Raw genomic sequence first — 17,914 nt, forward strand, 5'->3', positions numbered from 1 at the left:
AGATATCTGAAGCTCCTTGAAAAATGGCAGCAAGTTAAATACCAATCCATTATACAGAAGCATATAATTAAAACTAAATCAGAATTAAATGAATTAGACTCCAAAAAACATAGAAAGGATCAACAAAACAAAGAGTTGGTTCTTCAAAAAAGATAAAATTGACAGACTCAGCAAATCTTAACCTAAAAAGAAGAGAACACATCCAAATAAACAAACTCAAAGATGAAAATGGAAACATCACCACAGAAGCAACCAAGAGTCAAAACATTATAAGGGAATACTTTCCAAACGTTATGCTAATAAGCTTGAGAATCTGGAAGCAACTGACGAATTTCTAGCAAATATTGACATACTCAAAAGATGATTTAAACCAACTTAAAAGACCCATATCAAGCATCAAAATAGAAAGAGCAATAAGATACCTCCCACCCAAGAAAAGCCCAGGACTGGATGGATTTACCGCTGAATTCTACAAGGCCTTCAAAGCAGAACTCACACCAATACTACTCCAACTCTTCAATGAAATTGAAAGAGGAAGGTCACCACCAAACTCTTTCTATGAAGCTATCATAACCCTCAGCCCAAAGCCAGGCAGGGACTCATCAAAGAAAGAAAACTATAGACCAATTTCTTTGATGAACATTGATGCAAAATTCTCAACAAAATTTTGGCCAATAAACTTCAACAACTCACCAAAAAATTCATGTACCATGATCAAACAGGATTCATTTCAGGGATGCAAAGCTGGTTCAATATACACAAATCAATTAATATAATTCATCACGTCAACAAGAGTGAAGATAAGAACCACATGCTTATCTCAATAGATGCAGAAAAAGCATTTGAAAAGATCCAACACCACTTTATGATGAAAGCTCTGGAAAAACTAGAAATCCATGGAACATACTTCAATACAATTAAGGCTAGGTATGACAAAACCGCTGCCAGCATTATACTTAATGGCGAAAAGCTAAAGCCATTTCCTCTAAATTCAGGAATGAGACAAAGATGTCCACTCTCTCCACTTCTCTTCAATTTAGTATTAGAATACATAGTTAGAGCAATAAGACAAGATGCAAGCATAATTGGGACCCAAATAAGGAAAGATGAAGTAAAACTCTCCCTCTCTGCATATAACATGATCTTGTATTTAAAGAACCCATGACTCCACTCCCAAGTTATTCGAGCTGATCTGAAACTTTGGCAGAGTAGCAGGGTATAAAACTAACCCTCAAAAGTAAATGACTTTTCTGTATGTCAATAATGGGAAGAGCAGAGCTGAAATCAGGAAAGCAACTCCTTCTGTAATAGCCCCACAAAAAAAAAATACCTAGAAATTAACATAACTGAAGAAGTGGAGGGCCTCTATGATGAAAACTTTAAAAACCTGATAAAGGAAATTAAAGCAGAACTAAGGGAGTGGAAAAACCTCCCATGCTCCTGGATTGGGAGGACTAACATCGTGAAAATGGCAATACTGCCAAAGGCTATCTACAAATTCAATGCGATGCCAATCAATATCCCAACATCATTCTTCAATGAAATAGCAGAAGTAACCCCAAAATTCATATGGAACAATAAATTATCTCCAATAGCAAAAACAATCCTTATCAGAAAGAACAGTGCTGGAAGAATATCAATATCAAATTTTAAACTCTACTACAAATCCTTAGTATTCAAAACAGCTTGGTACTGGCACAAGAATAGACCTGAGGACCAATGAAAGAGAACTAAAGACACAGAAATGAACCCATAGACCTATAGCCACCTAATCTTCCATAAGGGTGCTAAAAAATATACAATGGAAGAAAAACAGCCTCTTCAGTAAATGGTGCTGGAAAAATTAGTTAAATACCTGTAGAAAACTAAAGCTAAATCCTTATATACCACCCTGCACCAGAATCAACTGCAAATGGATCAGAGACTTCGAAGTCAAATCAGACACCCTGAAAACATGTCTTCAGAACTAAAATATTTAAACCTCCAACAATAGATCCTCAAAGAAACAACTGCCTGATAAATAAGTGGGCTAAATACTTAAAGAGAAACTGCTCTGAAGAGAAAATAAGAATGGCCAAGAAACACATGAAGAAATGTTCAACTTCTCTAGCCATAAAAGAAATGCAAATCAAAACAACATTGAGATTCCACCTCACCCCAGTTAGAATGGCTATAATCAAGAAATCTAATAACAACAAATGCTGGAGGAGATGTGGCCAAAAGGGAACTCTACTGCATTGTTGGTGGGAGTGTAAACTTGTTCAATCAATTTGGAAAGCAATATGGAGGTTCCTCAAAAGACTACACAAAGAGCTCCCCTATGACCCTGCAGTGCTACTTCTGGGTATTTACATAAATGATCACAAACAAGGCCATACTAAAGGTACCAGAGTAACTATGTTTATCACAGAATTAGTCATCATAGCTAAAATATGGAACCAACCCAGATGCCCCTCAGTAGATGAATGGATCAAGAAAATGTGATACACACACACACACACACACACACACACACACACACACACACACACACACACACACACACAATGGAAATCTATGCCTCTATCAGAAAGAATGACACCTCCCCATTTGTTAGGAAATGGAAAGACTTGGAAAAAAATTGTATCAAATGAAGTAAGCCAGGCCCAAAGAACCATAGGTTCCCATGGTTGTCCTTATTTGCAATAACTAGTATATGTCTAGTACAAGAAGAAAAGATCAAAAGCTATGTACATATGATCATATAATATGATGCTAAGCAAAATGGACCCTAAGATAGGGACACAAGGGGTTTTATCTCTGTTGCTGTTTTTTTAATGTACTTATAATGTACTATGTGATTTTTTTTGTTTCTTTTGTATGTTCTTCCCCCATGGTATAACCCTTATGGTCACTGTATTTGATTCCAGTGCCCTGTATCTTGCATGTACATTTTTCTAATTTGGGGAGGGGAAAAGATAGAACAAAATGCTGAAATAAGGTTGACCCATTGTAACAATAAGATGTACAGGACACTATGTTGAAAACGAACTTTACAACTTCAGGGGGTGGGAAGGAGGAGCTGGGGAGATGGAGAGGGAAAGGATGGTAGGGGAAAAACAAAGGAGGGGTAACAATGCTCAATAGGAAATGTGCTCGTTACCTTTCTCATGCAACTGTAACCCCTCAGTATCTTTACAATAAAAAATACATATTAAAAAGCTTGCCAAGTATTATGTAATTTACCTATTCCTTGAGAGTCTTCAAGGATTTGCATACTAATGATGTTAATACATTTTAGCATAAAATGGTTGGGCTAAGCAGCTTTGTTTAATTCAGTTTCCCAAGTCTATTTGAATATTTTTAAAAATTGGAAGACATTTTAAAAAATTAGAGCTATAACCAAATCTGTTCTGAAGAAGAATTTAGAGGAACAATCAAGAAATAACGCTGGAAAAATTTTTATTTGGCATTTTAACAGAACTAGAAAGGCAGAGGAGGCAATAATAGTGAGGAAATAACTGTTCATTGAATTTGCAGATGATCCTATTAGGAAGTGTTTTGCAATGAAAATGCACAGTCATCTTTCAATGCAAAACACAACTATTTGGTTGAATTTTTTTTAACAATAGTTAATCAAACCAGATAAGAAGCATTTGTGGAACAAGTACCTGTTAAACTAGTTCTACATACCTTGTATGTATCTCCAGACCCCTCTGTGGATACTTTGTCTTAAGAGATTGACTTTAAAGACTATATCAATGTTCTTCCTATGATCTGACTTCCAACTGGATTAGTCCAATGGGAAATACCAACAGTTCAGAAGGTGACCTCAGTTAGCTCCTCCTCCAGCTTTCCCACTGCTTATTTATTATGGCTGGCTACATTCTCCTATTGAAGGTCATTAACCTTGCCACAAATCCCTCTCCATATACCCTTTTCTCTGAGGCCAGGTTCTGGTATGGACATCTTCTTTTTGTCCTCTAAAGCCTATTTGGTGATAACAACACCCCACTGTAGATTGCTCCTATTAGTTGTACCCATATGTGAGATCCTTAAACTCTGATCTCATCTTAGTAAGGGTCTTTTTAAAAATTATATCCTTTAATTCCTTCAAGTTGAATATTTCACTATAATTTTTGACACAAACTCTAATCAATACATTCTTGCAAATTGAAAGAAATTGGCCTTACCTTCATTTAAAGAAGGTCATGCTGTAAAGTTATCATAGAAAAATGTATATTCGCACATATTACATCACTGTACAAGGACAGAGATGCTATGGAGAAATGCCGTTTTTCCTTATAAATTTTTTGTTTCATTTCAGAATAATGGATTTATTACAATGCATGTATTACACTGAAAATGTAGAATTTGATAAGTTTTGGCATAACTGACACCAGCTAGATAATTACCTCAAGATCTCAGTTTACCAGGAAGTCTCCAGGTGATATCAGCAAGGATATACAAGCTCCTTGAAAAGCTCAAGTCTCTGTGTGGCCATTCTCATACTTGGAATATAAGTCTGTATAGTACATGGAGAACATGACTCCCACTCTTACAGCATAAACTTTAGTGTGCCCCATCATGCCTATTCCACTCATTCCTCTCTGTGGCATGATGAGACAGTGGATGACTGGTTATTTTGACTTGCATGATACAGCCTACACCATGTTGACTCTGGCCTGTTTTCCGAAATCCTTCACTCAATAAATTCTGTGTGTAGTGTATCTATTTGTAGAGTACAGATCGTATTTTCTGTGAAAGGCAGTTTAGAGATTCCTCAAAAAATCTAAACATAGAATTACCTCATGATCCAGTGATACCACTCTTGGGCATTTATCCAAAAGTTTAGCAGAAAATTATATGTATATATATAATTTATTTTATATATGGAATGGAATTTTACTCATCTATAAGGAGGAACAATATTGCCATTTTCAGGGAAAGGGAAAAAAGAAAAAGAAAGGGACTTGGAAAAATATTAAGTGAAGCAAATCAGGCTTAGAGACAAAAGATTAATGCATTCATGTTTTCTCTCATATATGGATTTAGATCAAAGTTATAAATATATATGTAAACTAAATGGGATTACATGAAACTACAGAGCTTCTGCATAGCAAAAGACATAGCTAGCGAGATCAATAGAAAGCCCATGGATTGGGAGCAGAGCTTCATTAGCCATATAACAGACAAGGGTCTCACATATAAAATACACTTAGAACTCAAAACATTAAATCCCCCAACAACAGATCCTCAAAGAAACAACTTCCCTATTCATAAGTGGGCTAAAGATTTGAAGAGAGACTTCTCTGAAGAGGAAATAAGAATGGCCAATAGACACATGAAGAAATGCTCAACTTATCTAGCCATAAAAGAAATGCAAATCAAAACAACATTGAGATTCCACCTCACCCCAGTTAGAATGGCTATAGTCAAAAAATCTAATAACAAGGGATACTTGAGGGGATGAGGCCAGAAGGGAACCCTACTGCATTGTTGGTGGGAGTGTAAACTTGTTCAACCACTTTGGAAAGCAATATGGAGGTTCCTCAAAAGACAATTCATAGAGCTCCCCTATGACTCAGCAGTCCTACTTCTGGGCATTTACAGAGATGTTCACAAGCAAGGCCACACTAAAGCTACTAGCACAACTATGCTTATTGCAGCATTATTCATCATAGCTAAGATATGGACCAATGCAGATGCCCCTCATTAGATGAATGGAGCAAGAAAATGTGATATTATATATATATGTATATATATACATATCTATATATTATATAGATATGTATGTATTATATGTATATATGTGTATATATACATATACATATAATACATATATATACATATACATATGTATATATACATATACATATAATACATACATATCTATATAATATACATGTGTATATATATATATATACACACACACAAATATATATATAGGAATTCTATGCTTCCATCAGAAAGAATGACACCTCCTCATTTGTTAGGAAATGCAAAGACTTGGGGAAAAAATCATATTAAGGGAAGTAAGCCAGGCCCAAAGAAACATAGTTCCCATGGTTTTCCTTATTTGCAATAACAAGTATACATCTAGGATAATCTTACCAGACAGGCAGAAAAGGTTAAAAGCTATATACATATGACCATATAAGATGATGCTAAGCGAAATGAACCCCAAGATATGGACACAGGAGGTTTTTGCTTTGTCGCTGTTTTTTTTTAATGTACTATGTCATTTTTTGTTTGTTTTGTATGTTCTTCCCCCATGGTATAACCCCTGTTGTCACTGTATTTGATTCCGGTGTCCTGCATCTTGCATATACATTTTTCTAATTTGGGAAGGAGAAAGGATATAACAAAATGCTGAAGAAAGGATACAGGTTGACCCATTGTAACAATGAAATGTACAAGACACTATGTTGAAAATGAACTTTACAACTTCTGAGGGGAGGGAGGAGTTGGGGAGATGTAGGGGAAAGGGATGGTAGGGGAAAAACAAAGGAGGAGTAACAATTCTCAATAGGAAATGTATTCATTACCTTACTTATGTATCTGTAACCCCTCTTTACAGTATCTTTACAATAAAAATATAGTATATATGTAAGCATATACAGGATCATAAGAATATATACACAAACATATTAACTAAAGTACGGTATATGCAGGGGAGGATTTTAATGGTGTAACTCCTTTGAACAACTTACAGTTTGGCAGAATGAATACCAGGACACTGGAGCATATGTTGTGTATGGAAGAGTGAAGCTAAGAGGAAGTGGGTAAGCAAGTGAGGAGAGGTAGGGGAGAAAATGCAATCATAATTTTCAATGTACACTTGTGAAAATGGACACAAGTAACTGGAGGGGATGAGTGGAATTGGGAGAGGTTGGGAGGGATAATGGAAGTGGTGATATTGATCAAAGTGCATTGTACTCACAAACTGGCATGTTAAGTGGAAACACCTTTAAACAACTACTTATTAGATATATTGTGGTCATAAAATGCTTTATTAAATGGCAACTCCTTTGTACAACTACTTAAGATAATAAAAATACAAACCTTAAAATAGATAACAAAAATAAATTTAAAAATAGTAAGCATAATAGAAGTTTAAAAGCAGAAAGAACTACGATTTTGTTAATATCCAAATTAATACAAACCAGTGGCATCAAGTATGAGTAGGATGACACTGGAATATCATCATGTTCTTAAATCAACAAAATAAAACAACCACAAAAAAACATGATTTCTAATTGCACAGATTTCTAACAGCCTATTCTTTCCCCCTTCATCTCAACTCTTTCCGAGCTCTGTCTCCCTATGCTACCTGCTATCCCTTCCCTCCCCTTACTCCTTCCCCCGCCCCAAGTTCTGAAGTTCATTTCCCATATACTGTCTTGTGGGTATCAATGTTGCAATGGGTCATCCTGTATCCTTGTTTTAGCACTTTGTTATTCTTCTTCCCCACCCCAAATTAGTTTAATGTGTATACAAGATGCAGGGTACAAAATCAAGTACAGTGATAACAGGGGATATACCATAGGGGGAAGAGCATACAAAAAAATCACTTAGTACATTAAAAAGAGCAACAACAAAGAAAGACCCCCTTGTGTCCATATCTTGGGGTTCATTTCACTTAGCATCATCTTGTATGGTCATATGCACATAGCTTTTGACCTTTTCTGCTCATCTGATAAAATTATCCTATATGTGTATTAGTTATTGCAAATAAGGGAAACCATCAGACCTATATTTCTTTGGGTCTGACTTAATTTACTTAATATGATTTTTCCAAGTCTTTCCATTTCCTAACAAATGGGGTGGTGTCATTATTTCTGATGAAGGCATAGAATTGCATTTTATATATATATATATATATATATATATATATATATATATATATATATATATATATATATCAGTTTCTTGATCTACTCAAGGGTATCTGGGTTGGTTCCATATCTTAGTTATGATGAATATTGCTTCAATAAACATACTTGTGCTGGTAGCTTTAGTATGTGCCTAGCAAAAGCAACAAGACAAGATCCAAACATGAATGGGATCCAAATAAGGAAAGATGAAGTAAAACTCTCCCTCTTTGCAGATGACATGATCTTGTATTTAAAGAATTCTACGGACTCCACTCCCAAGTTACTCTAGCTGATATGAAACTTTGGCAAAGTAGCAGGGTATAAAATTAACCCTCAAAAATAAATGGCTTTTCTGTATGCCAATTATGAGAAGAGCACAGCTGAAGTCAGGAAAGCAACTCCTTTTGTAATAGTCCCACAAAAAATAAAATACCTAGGAGTTAACATAACTGAAGAAGTGAAGAACCTCTATGATGAAAACTTTAAAAACCTGATAAAGGAAATTAAAGCAGAACTAAGAGAGTGGAAAAACCTCCCATGCTCCTTGATTGGGAGGACTAACATCGTGAAAATGGCAATAATGCCAAAAGCTATCTACAAATTTAGTGCGATACCAATCAATATCCAACCTCATTCTTCAATCAAATAGAAGAAGCAATCCCAAAATTCATATGGAATAATAAGGGATCTAGAACAGCAAAAACAATTCTTAGAACGAACAGTGCTGGAGGAATATCAATACCAAATTTCAAACTCTACTACAAAGCCATAGTTATCAAAACAGCTTGGTACTGACACAAGAAGAAACACCAATGGAATAGAACTGAAGATCCAGAAATGAACCCAAAGACCTATGACCATTTAATTTTCGATAAGGAGCTAAAAAAAATAGAATGGAAGAAAGCCTCTTCAGAAAATGGTGCTGGCAAAATTGGTTAAACACCTGTAGAAAACTAAAGTTAGATCCTTATATATCACCTTGCACCAGAATCAACTCCAAATGGAACAAAGACCTCGAAGTAAAAGCTACCCTATTCTTAAAGTCACAAAATAATATTAGAGGTGGAATGAGTAATTAGAAAACTCCCAGGCTGAGAGCCTCCTTTGGGAGAATTAGGGCTTAGGGATGTTCAGTGATTTAAACATGGAAGAATGGGTTCTCCTGACTTCCCATGCTCCTTGATTGGGAGGACTAACATCGTGAAAATGGCAATAATGCCAAAAGCTATCTACAAATTTAGTGCGATACCAATCAATATCCAACCTCATTCTTCAATCAAATAGAAGAAGCAATCCCAAAATTCATATGGAATAATAAGGGATCTAGAATAGCAAAAACAATTCTTAGAACGAACAGTGCTGGAGGAATATCAATACCAAATTTCAAACTCTACTACAAAGCCATAGTTATCAAAACAGCTTGGTACTGACACAAGAAGAAACACCAATGGAATAGAACTGAAGATCCAGAAATGAACCTAAAGACCTATGACCATTTAATTTTCGATAAGGAGCTAAAAAAAATAGAATGGAAGAAAGCCTCTTCAGAAAATGGTGCTGGCAAAATTGGTTAAACACCTGTAGAAAACTAAAGTTAGATCCTTATATATCACCTTGCACCAGAATCAACTCCAAATGGAACAAAGACCTCGAAGTAAAAGCTACCCTATTCTTAAAGTCACAAAATAATATTAGAGGTGGAATGAGTAATTAGAAAACTCCCAGGCTGAGAGCCTCCTTTGGGAGAATTAGGGCTTAGGGATGTTCAGTGATTTAAACATGGAAGAATGGGTTCTCCTGACTTCTAGTCCATTGTTCTTTTATTGCAACACATAATGACATGAAATCAAAGAGAAACCCATGTAAGCTGAGAGAACCTAATAAATGATTAGAAGATGCTAACTAGAAAATCACTTACATTGTTCACAACTTCACGTGGTCTTCGGATCTCTTTCATATTCTCTAGTACTACTGAAGACATCTTAAAAATAGAAGTGCCACACATAAGAAAAATTTTAAAAAATTCCTATGGATTTAAAGAATCTCTAGGTTTTCAGAACAATTCCTATTTTCAGCTGATGGAAAAATTAGCACACTAATCTTAGAAAGAGCTCCTGTAGGTCTCACTTTAGGGAAAAATATGGACACACACACTCACACACACTTGCACTCTCTCTCTCTCTCTCTCTCTCTCTCTCTCTCTCTCTCTCTCTCTCTCTCTCTCTCTCTCTCTCTCACACACACACACACACACACAGCGTTTCCTTTCCATTACAGCAATGCACATGAATACCCATCTCAATCATTATCTGGACCTGTCATACCATGTATGTGGGAGGCTAAACTTTGTGGTTTTGGCCAACTGGAACAAAAATGTGAGAGCCCATCTCAACAGATAAAGCTTGGTGTGGTGTTGTGTGTCTGTTAATCTATCTATAGTGGAAAGTAAATAGTAGGATCATAGTCCAGATGGCCTGGGTAAAATTTACCAGAGCAAAAAAGATGGAGGCATGGCTCAAGTTGTACAGCACTTACCTAGCAAATATGAAGCACCGAGTTCAAACTCCAGTACTACTGAAAAGAAAATGAAACAAAATGGGTATTCAGAAGCTGAGAGATACACCTTTTTTAATGTTTAAGGGGATAATATTTGTGTGGGAGCACACATAAATCCTGTGGGAGATGATTCAAAATAAATACAAACAGAAATCCCATTCTTGAGAATATTAAATATATAGGCACATGTTTATGTGCATGTAGAATGTATGGAGAAATACATACTTTTATACATATGTATAGAATAGATAGATTACAAAAGCTAGCATTTCTACTGTTTTATCTTTCCTTCTCCACTTGCATACTCAAAACAATCTTCTTTCATAGAAGTGGGCTTTAAATGTTTGATAGACTTCATTAACTCTCTATTCAGTACACTTGAATTTCCATTCTTGAAAGATTAGCCTCCTTGAGAGATACATCTTTTTCAAGGGATTGAAGCTGATCTATTTTGTGTCCTGTTTCTGTGTTGAGAGGAGACCCCTTCTCTTCCCTTCTGTTCTCTTCTCTTCTCTTTTTCTTCTCCACTGCCTTTGCTCCCTTCCTCCCTCCCCATTCCTCCCTTTTGTTAACCATTTCTTCTCTGTATATGTATATCCACACATGCATGTACTACATACTTTTCCCAACTCAGCTTTAAACTATCTGTAATAAATTTGGCCAGTGCAAAGAGGGCATAATATTGGAGCCTCTTGTTTGGGGAGTAAGAGTGGTTGACAACAATTTTCATTAGTGCACCAAGATCTCCAAAGCACTCCTAAGCACTCTCCACTTTAAAAGTAGCAACTAGAGCCATACAACTATTTCCAGCGGTCATACAATCTAAAAAGGCAAGTGGGAAGTTTTTCTCTGCCTCATCATTATCCCTTAACTCCTAGGTCTTTGACTGCCAAGAACTAAAAGAAAGTGCAGACCTCCACAATGAGCATTCAATCTCTGAAGCTATTCTCGCAAGCAAGCACTCTATGGAAATGGGATTGGTCAGCAATGGCCCTATGTCATGGGGGAGACAACTGAGCCTTAGTGAGATACAGTGATATATCTAAAGTCATTCAGCTGGTTAGCAGCTAAGTGGAAGCCCCATAGATTCTCCAAATGACAAATGTATTAGGGGAGAAATATTGACCCAAGTCAAAGCCTCAAGAGCTATTGATATGCTCCAAGGCAGGACCAATGTGGCAATGAGGATAAAAGTGAAGACTGATTCTGTTAAGGAAATGGAGGAGAAAGGAAGGAAACAGGCTGCACTCAATCTTCCACAGGCAAAGACTGTTTATGGGGATATTGAAGTAAAGAGGCTGAGTCTAAGTGACTTCTTTTTGCAAGTCCTAGGGCTTGAACTCAGGGCCTGGGCACTGTCTCTGAACTTCTTTTGCTTAAGGCTAGCACTCTACTGCTTGAGCCAGAGAAACTTTCAGCTTTTTCTGTTTTTGTGGTTGGTACTGAGGAACCAAACTCAGGGCTTCATGCATGCTAGGTAAGCACTCTAAGCCACATTCTCAGACCCTAAGTGACTTCTTACAGCCATTCTGGTGGCTCTTGTTGGGGGGAGGCAATTCTCTACCTGTTAGAATTATGCTCAGTTTTGGTCCTCAGCTCCACCTAGACCTAAACCCCTCCCATCTCGGAAGATCCCTCCATACAGCTGGCCCTCTCTCTCTCCTCCCAGGTCCACCTGGGCTCCCATCTACCTCACTTCCCACCCTCAAACCCCTCCTGCTACCTGGATGGTGACGGAGGCCATTTGCTCCCTTTTGGGGGAAATATGGCTCCTCTAATAAACCTTATAATAACCTTTATCCTGTGCCTGCCTGCCTCTGCGTGGTCCCTTGGGATGGATGTGTGGGACCCTTCACCACCCAGTGCTGAAAAGCCTAGAGCTGTGAGAGGCCATTCATTGAATGCAGATGCTTTGCTCAAGGTGAGCTAGGAAGGCTCTACTTCAGAGAAATGGAGATGCCATAGTCTTAGAAAAGCTTTGCATAGAGGATGCTCTGATTCTGCCTGGATTAACTCCCTAAATGTCTTGAATCACCAGCCTCTGAGTAGCCTCTAAGCATACCCTATATGGAAGTTAGAGGCCTATCTTCCCTAGATGGAGAAGTTTGCTGATACCTGAGCTTGTACCTCAGTATGTCCCTATAAGGTCTGGCATCTTGTCTTCATGGTGAGTGAAGGTGAACACTGCCCTCCCTCCCAGATGATGGGTGTACCTAAATCCCTAGAGACAGTGGCAGGTACTATCAGTCTAGTGCCTGGGGCTGGGAGTTTCCTGTGATCTTGCCCCCTAACCTGACCCTATTTAGGCCCCGACCAGCTCAGGCATCATCATGCCATTCTGTGCTCCTGTCCTGTCTCCTGACTCCTGGCTCTTCTTTGATCACCATGGCATCTCACTTCAGCTCTCCATTTAAAGCTGAATTGGTTTATAGGCATTGTTTTTGGTCTTTCTTTCCTCTCTGGCCTTCATGGCTCAGTATCCTAGCAGTGTTAAGTGTATTTTCTGACTGCTGGTCTTTGAGTCAGATATCCACCATGCAGTCACTGACTTTTTAATAAAGACTCCAAGATTTGGCCTCTCAAAATGTGGCTTCTCTGTTTTCTCACCTACAATAATATAACAGCGAGGGACACAGTCTTCCCACAGGCTTGGAGACTGTGGGCTTAGGAATGGGGCATTATGAGGGCTGAGAAAGGAGGCAGAGGTTGTAGGGAGGTGAGGGGCTTTTCAGTTGGAATGTTTACAGCCAGGCTTAGGTAGACTGCTTTGCCTGGGTCAGGCAGGCTGCACATATCTTTGGTGGCTTGCCTGAAGTCTGTATGTACCTGGGAAAACAGGGTAGAGGTCAATCCTTCGCATTCCATCTTTGAATACGTAGAAAGAATGGGCCAAGAGGGGAGAGGCAAGATCTTCAGGTTCCATGATTATCTTTTCCATTTCATCATACCATTTGTATAACTACAAAAGGGCATCTGGGAGATCCATTTCAATGCTATACCACAAATTAGGTTTTTTGGCATTTCATAAAAACAACTGTCCACTAAAAAACAAACAAACCACTTTACTATTATTTATAACTAAAGAAGAAAACCTCTGATCACCACCATGGAGTGCATTCACAGATTGTGGCAGGGGTAGGAGGTCTTTAGGAAAAGTTATTGTGGCTATGCCTTGATAGAACAATAAACAGAAGGTCAAAACTGTGTTCTGCCATCTCTCTGAGGGATATGACCTGCAATCTTCATTATAAAAAGAGGGAACATTAGGTTTTTTTCCTGGTTTTTAATAAGCAATTTATTTTATTCAAACGGATTATGGATTTTTAAAAAAAAGTCTTGTGCTTTCAAAAATCACAATCTGTTGGGCAATTGTCTCCAAGTGTTATGAACAACCTACTGAGAAGTCCTTAGGCCTCCCTTCTCTGCCTTCTCTTTCCTTTCCATAGACTTCACAACATCTCATTGCTTTTTCCACCTGTCCTTCACACCGACTTCCAGCCCCAAGGCTGCTTTTGTGTTAATTCCTGCTGCCTTCACATTCAATAGCCTGATGCCATTTACAAACAGCTGATCAGTGGTCACAGATAAAATCTCAGCTACCTTGACCTGCTGAGTTCCAACCTGAAAAACAGAGCCAGTTTTTTTAATTCTCTTTTTAGATCTTCCTTCAATGTAATCAGATGCAAACCCATGTTCTTTGTTATTAAAATATTTCTAGTCTGTGGGAGTCAACAGAAGAAATCTGCTGTGTCCCATAGTGACTAGAGAGAAAACCTCCCTCATCAGCAGAGGACCAACTGCTGGGAAATTCTTCACCCACCACAATTACATAGTCACCTCCTCTGTCTGTTTTTTAAATGTGGGATGGGCAAGTGTTGCAGAGCTGTGGGGAAAAGTGGAATGAGTTGGGTTAACTATCATCCTTCACAACTAAGTGAACTTGACTCAAATAGAGTACAATGTTTGAAGTGGTCCTGATACTTCTAACACAAATTCTAGCCTTTCTCAGCATTCAGTTACAGTATTTGGTGCCAATAAACAGTTTGCCTTCTCTCCTTAAAGAACAAATAGTGTCTGGAGGCCATATATTGTCTGTTCCTACCTCAACAAAGAGAATCAAATGGGCTTCGGTACCCTTGGTCAGCTCAGTACTGGCTTTTGATGCACAAGGATGTCCCAAAAAAGAACTGCATTTTAAGCTGACTCATGCCTGTAATCCTAGCTACTCAGAAAGTTGAGACCTGAGGGTTGTGGTTCAAAGCAAGCCTAGGCAGGAATGTCTGTGCGACTCTTACCTCCAATTAACTACCAAAAAGCTGAAAATAGAGCTGTGACTCAAAGTGGTAGAGCATTAACCTTGAGCACAAAAGCTCAGAGACAATTGCCCAGGCCCTGAGTTTAAGCCTCAGGAGCAGCACCAAAAAATAAAAAATAAACCTTGCGTTTTACTCTTGAATATACCAATATTTTCAACCGCAAATCCCAACTCTGTAATTAAAGCATGTGATTACTCTCTTTCTAAAATGATCAGTTGTGTGCAAAGCAAAAGTCTACAACTCCCCACCCCGGGAATGCCACCTAATAAAAGTTGTGTTTGTCTAGTACAAAGCATCATTTCTCAAAATGCCTTCCAACTTGCTTAGAAACATGTAGAACATAGAACTACATCCTAGATCTTCTGAATTGCAGTCTTTGCAGATGTTTCAAGTAATTATCCGAGCTCCTCAAGTTTAAGAACTACTTATTTAAACTAGAGAGAAACAGGCACAGGTCCAAGTCATGCCATCTAGGGTGATGGGCCCTTTTTAGCGGCCAAATAAAGAATTAAGAGGTAGAAGAATTGTAATATATATAGTAAGCTGCACGTTTACTGAACGCAAAAGTAGATTACAGACTTTCCCATAAAGAGGATTCCCAGTTCTGGATGGGTATTGTATAGTACAGAGGATTGGTCTGTATCATCGTATCACTACACATTGGCTTTGTTCGGATTGCTTGATGGCCTGTACATGTGCCACCCCAGCTAAAGAGCTGGGGTTGAATAGGAACCCAGGGCATTATACTTTTCTCTCACAAGGACCTTATCCATGCCTGTGAAGCTATTTCCACGTGTCTCAGGGGAGAGAAAGGTTTTGAAAGCAAAACCAGTGCTGTACACTTTTTCCATAGAATTGCTCTCAATTTAAAACATCCCATGCGCTGGGTGCTGGTGGCTCACACCTGAAGTCCTAGCCACTCAGGAAGCTGAGATCTGAGGATTGTAGTTCAAAGACAGCCCAGGTAGGAAAGTCCATGAGTCACTTAGCTCCAATTAACCACCAGAAAACCAGAAGTGGTGCTGTGGCTCAAAGTGGTAGAGTGCTAGCCTCAGGCAAAAGAGCTTAGGGACAGCATCCAAGCCTTGAATTCAAACCCCACAACCAACAAAACAAAAAACAAAAAACATTACATGTTATCTCATATCACCATGAATGTTCAATCTTAAACACAAATGAGAGGTAAGACAAAGACAAATATCCAGATGTGACTTTTATTCAACTATTGCTTTAAACTTCTACATACATTTTAATACAATTTTTACCTCATCCATACACTGTCTTTGGGTTTGGTCTTAGATTGAATTTCTGTGTTTGCTTTAATCTTATCTCAGGGGACTGCTTTGGGTATGCAGATCTACTTCCTTTCCTTTACGTTACTCTTTTGAGAAATATTTCTCCCATCAGTTTATATCCTTATAGAGAAGCAGTTTTATTTTATTATTTATTTATTTTTATTGTTTTTTCCCTCTTATTGTGTAGTAGAAGTTTATTGTCAGTTTTACAAATTCAAGGATAAAAGAGAAAAGGAATAATTACTTTTAAAACAATCACTATTAAAATTTAGGATTTTATGTTATTATGTTACCATATGTGGTACATATTCCATTTAAACAATGTCCATTTAAACATATATTATTCTGTTTCAGGAAATTAATCTTTAGGAATGTGCTTTGCCAAGGCTAAGTGGTATCATATGTAAGTGTATACCACAATAGAAAATGGCATTTTATTGTATGTTAGATTGTTTTTATTTGTTTCTAAGATGGGATCAATCCTGTACATTGCTGTTTGTTTGTTTATGTCTTTTTGGATTACTTTTTAAAAAAATAGAATTCCTAGGCCATCAGATATACATTTTGAGAAGCAATTTTAAATGGTAACTTAGGGGACCCCAAGGATCCCTGAAACCCTTTCAAGGGATCCATGAAATTAAATCATTTTATTAAACAATGTTGTTTTTCTTTTCTCCTCTTGTTGCCTCACACATTTACAATGGAGGTTACATAATGAGTGATGATGTCATTGTAATAGGTACTTGAAAGCTATTTTACAAAACAAAAATACTTTTTACTCAGGCTTACAGATTAACTCAAACCAGGAGAAAAGCCTGGCATCACCACCACCATTTTATGTGTTTAAGCCATTCTCTCTGCACTCACTTTAAAACTATCTTGGGTTCCAAGACTGGACTGATTGATAATGTCTTAATGACAAGGGACTGAAACTACTACTAAGGAATAATAGAGCCTCCTTGAGACAGACCACCAATGGTGATGACAATGATAACAACTTCTTTGGAACTCCTCTCAGAATCAGGACTGCAGTGATGAACAGCCAGGCCATACATGGATCAAATCTGGTTAATAATATATGTGCCTATTTCCCCCTTACCACAATTCTTTGTCTATTTAAACCTATGTCTTACCCCAAAGATAACTGATAATGAACTGAAGCACTGTGTTTCAGTAGGTGACTGTGCTGCTTTTATTTTCTCTATCCTATACTATGTCTCTTTGTTTGGTGTGTAAGGATAAGTGGCTGGACTTGACATGTAGAATTCCTGGAGTATGGGGCTGTCTTCCAAACTTCCAGTTTCATCATTATTGCATTAGCTAATAATATAGGCTTATGTCTTCGTGCATTTTAAATTTTTTGGTTTTAACTTCCAATATTAAACATCAATAGATATTATACACAAAAATAAAAACTATTTGTAAATGTAAAGGGGACTTGAGACCATACTGACTGAGAATTGATGCTATGGAAAACTGAGCCATACTTATATTAATATCTGCCATACTTACTATGTTCAGATCCCTGGTCTGGTCACTCAGCTGCTATATTCCTGATATTCAAATTGTTAGTGCCCATTATATGCCAGACATTGTACATACAGCCCCAATATCAATGGGCAAAGAGTGAGCTCTTTGATGGAGTTTTTAAACTCTTTTAATGGCCTTTAAATGGCTCTTTAATGGACTTTTCTAGCTACAGGTATCATCAGAATAATGTATAAATATTTAAACTTTTTTTTGTTGGTCATGAGGCTTGAACTCTGGGCCTGAGCCCTGTCCCTGAGCTCTTCAGCTCAAGGTTAGTGTACTAACACTTTGAGCCACTGCATCACTTCTGGTTTTCTGGTGGTTAGTTAGAGATAAGAGTCTTGTGAACTTTCCTTCCCTG

This window comes from Dipodomys spectabilis, unplaced genomic scaffold (assembly GCF_019054845.1).
Source record: "Dipodomys spectabilis isolate Male_0828 unplaced genomic scaffold, ASM1905484v1 ptg000087l, whole genome shotgun sequence".
Taxonomy (NCBI): Eukaryota; Metazoa; Chordata; class Mammalia; order Rodentia; family Heteromyidae; genus Dipodomys; species Dipodomys spectabilis.